This window comes from Tasmannia lanceolata, unplaced genomic scaffold (genome assembly GCF_043159265.1).
Source record: "Tasmannia lanceolata isolate RefF3 unplaced genomic scaffold, GAP_Taslan_0.1 ptg000596l, whole genome shotgun sequence".
NCBI classification, from domain to species: Eukaryota; Viridiplantae; Streptophyta; class Magnoliopsida; order Canellales; family Winteraceae; genus Tasmannia; species Tasmannia lanceolata.
Window position 1 is genome coordinate 1 of NW_027519268.1, and position 3,784 is coordinate 3,784.

At 36.7% G+C, this 3,784-nt stretch overlaps 1 non-coding gene across 1 annotated transcript; it reads right to left on the minus strand.

The window, feature by feature from the left end:
* Positions 1-2,968: 2,968 nt before the first annotated feature.
* On the minus strand, positions 2,969-3,042 carry TRNAP-UGG (transfer RNA proline (anticodon UGG)). Its single transcript has one exon. It is a non-coding gene; the product is annotated as a tRNA-Pro (tRNA).
* Between the last annotated feature and the right edge of the window lie 742 nt (positions 3,043-3,784).

The window sequence follows — 3,784 nt, forward strand, 5'->3', positions numbered from 1 at the left end:
GTGTCATCCATAAAATCGATTGATTCCTTCTTTCTTCTTGCTTCGGAAGAGTCCGTCCATACTATAGAGGAACAGATACTATGACAATCAAGGGATTAAATTCTTCAAAAACATCATTAGAAACAAAGGAATGGGGTGGTTTTAAACATCGGATCGAAGCAAAGGATCCGTTTTGTCATTTCTACGAATCAAATATTCTTCTTATGTTGACTGAATGAATTTCCAACCTTTATGTTATGAAATGGATCAAAGTCTCGCTGGAAGAGTAAGAACTCAACAGGACCTTACCCCTCTTTGTTTTGTCTGATTCGAGGGGTAAGGTCCTGTTGAGTTCTTACTTTTTCATGTCCACAATCCGGTTCTCATCCGATCACTATAGGGATGAGCCCAATCCGGAGTATGAACCGTAAAAGAAAATACCTATTGAACCAATCACAGGAATACCAGTTACAGTACCTATCAGCCAAAGAGGAATCCTTCCAGTAGTATCGGCCATTTACCCCGCTTCCCTCCACATTTCATCAAGTGGTCATGCTAGAGACATAAACAGTCATGGATAATTATGAGGATGATATCCTTCCGAATGGGATAAGAGAATTCCTACTATTCTCTTTCTTTCTCTCAATTGAAGAAATAATTGGAAAATAAAACAGCAAGTACAAAAATGAGTAATAACCCCCAGTAGAGGCTGGTACGATTCAATTCAACATTTTGTTCGTTCGGGTTTGATTGTGTCGTAGCTCTATAATTCAGATTAGGTTTATCGTTGGATGAACTGCATTGCTGATATTGACCCCAAAAAAGAAACGGTAGGTACAGCCAGTCCGTGAACGGCCAACCAGCGCACTGTAAAAATTGGATAGGTTCGATCTATGGTCATTGAGGCCTCCTAAAAGGATCTACTAAATTCATCGAGTTGTTCCAAAGGGTCAAAACGGCCAGTTATTAATGGAATCCCCTGTCGGCTCTCTGTGAAATACTCGTTTGGCCGAGGGCTTCCAAACACATCATAAGCTAAACCCGTGCTGACGAATAACCAACCCGCAATGAATAGGGAAGGTATAGTAATACTATGAATAACCCAGTATCGAATACTGGTGATAATATCAGCAAAAGAACGTTCTCCCGTGCTTCCAGACATGCTGAGCTCCACATATTCTTGTACAGTCAAAGGGGGATCGATTCCTTGAAAGATGGGATCAGTAAATGGAAAACTACTGATATTTCATCTTTGTGAGATCGTCAATATTGTACCGAAGGTGTATTTAGAGTATACCGAATCAGTATAGCTATCCTTCCTCTGACACAGCAACGCAGTTTCAATCAGTATCGAAAAGAAATGGTACATAATTCCCCTTTTCCTTTCTTGTTACTTGTCTATGCGGAACCGCGTGTCATTCAATCAAAAATTGATCAAATTTCTGTAGTATAGGGTTTCAAGTATTGGCTTTGGACTAGAAACTGAAGTTCTTAGTAAAGTTTGAGTCAACGGGTTCTAGTTCTAATAATTAATGAACGAGATTATCATATTCCACACAATTCAATTAGATGCAAAATATAGAAATCCCCTCTCATGGTTGTAGAAAAGATATTTTTCTTTTTTTCTAATCCTTTCATTTCAAGTAATTGGTTGGTTCTACAGTAGTAGATAGTATTCGATGAAAGAAAGAGAAGAAACAATAAATAGTTTGAACAATCAATATTCGTGATGCAACCATTACTGGATTAGATCCAAAGGTTCCTTCTTGACCTAGCTACAAGGATGGAACTCCATGATATGGAAAGACAGACTGTGGAACCTAAAAGGATAATAGGAATTGATAAATTGAAAAAGAAAAGAAATAAATGGTCAAAATGGAAATTCTTTTGAAATCCAATTCTTTTATTCTATAGTTATTCAAAGATAATTTCATTTTTGAATGAAGTTACACGACACAGTTCTTCTGACTATTACTTTACTCACGAGTTGCTCAATGAATCTGTTGATTTGAAATCCCGACATTGGTAGATGTCACAGATGATAAATCAATCTTTTTTTTTTTTTCTACCTCTGCTACTCTATCTTTGTCAGTGCCGTCTATAATGACTGATGAATCAAGAACTTTCAATTGGAACTGATTCTGTCAATTGGTATTTTTTCTGATCATCACATCTCGCAAAAATTGAAACTTAGGTAAGTGCTTTATAAACATATGTAAAAAAAAAAGAACGTATCTCATTTAGCTCCTTCATGCCCACTATAACTAGTTATTTCGGTTTTCTACTAGCTGCTTCAACTATAACCCCAGCTCTATTGATTGGTCTGAGCAAGATACGACTTATTTGAAATTAATTGAATGAATAATTCATCAAAATAAATAGTTCTGTGAGATTTCAGGTATTCGATAGTTCCTTCCCGCGTTAATTACCAATTCTTGATCATTGAGATTCATGGGTGATTCGGAGTAATATTTAGGGATAGATATTACCTCTATTTTTACCCTTTCCAACAAATTGAAATGATTGAAGTTTTTCTATTTGGAATCGTCTTAGGTCTAATTCCTATTACTTTGGCCGGATTATTCGTAACTGCATATTTACAATACAGACGCGGAGATCAGTTGGACCTTTGATTGAGTAACATCTCTTTTTTGATTGACCTCCTTCTTAAGCTGCAGGAGGTCAAATTCAGGTTGCAGTTCAAGTTAGTAAAGTTATTTTATTGTGATTCAACATTACAAAAACAGAATCACGCTCTGTAGGATTTGAACCTACGACATCGGGTTTTGGAGACCCACGTTCTACCGAACTGAACTAAGAGCGCTTTCTTATGACAGGAGATACAACTGTAAAGAAAGGGATTCTTTTTGTACCCCCAATACACCTTGCATGCATGTAGTATCATAAAATGCAAAATTATGTCCAGTCCAGTCCAATTTGAATCGATCTCAACTGATCCCTCGTTACTGCCCATAGGAGAAGTAATAGGTAGGGATGACAGGATTTGAACCCGTGACATTTTGTACCCAAAACAAACGCGCTACCAAGCTGCGCTACATCCCTTTCAATTGTTGTACAGTTTCATTGTAGGGAATCCTTGTCTTGTTTTCCACATCGTTATTTCCTAATATCTAGAGACAATTTCTCTTGCCATTTCTTCTTTTTGATTTCATATAATCAAAGAATTATATACATATGAAACCTAACGTATAAAAAAATGAATATTTATCGGTAATGCTCAGTAAGAAAGGGTCATCTTTTTCTGTTTTAGGGACAAGTAGATCTAATCCACCGGATTATTGTACATATTCATTTTCATTTTAGTTCGGGATTAGGGATTTCGTGTACAAATACAAGTGATCTTTAGCTACAGATACATCTGATCATATATGTATTCCAATAAAGAAGGAGGATTTTCAATGCGAGATATAAAAACATATCTCTCCGTGGCACCTGTGCTAACTACGCTATGGTTCGGGTCTTTAGCAGGTCTATTGATAGAGATCAATCGTTTATTCCCAGATGCGTTGACATTCCCCTTTTTTTCATTCTAGTTATTGACATGGGAAGGGGTGAAGAAGATTAGAGATACAACAAATTCTCTGTGACTAATCCACCCTTTTGAATTTTTTTTTTAAGTTGTTTAGGAAGGAAAGAGAAAGAAAAGTGGATTAAACCTCAGCGAAACTCGGGCTCAGCATAGAATTAATAGAGGGAGAACAGAAATAGAAATGTGGGTCTAGGACAGGCTGTTCAAGAGCATACAAGATAGTAAATGAAATACTGACTGGGATTAGAAATAATG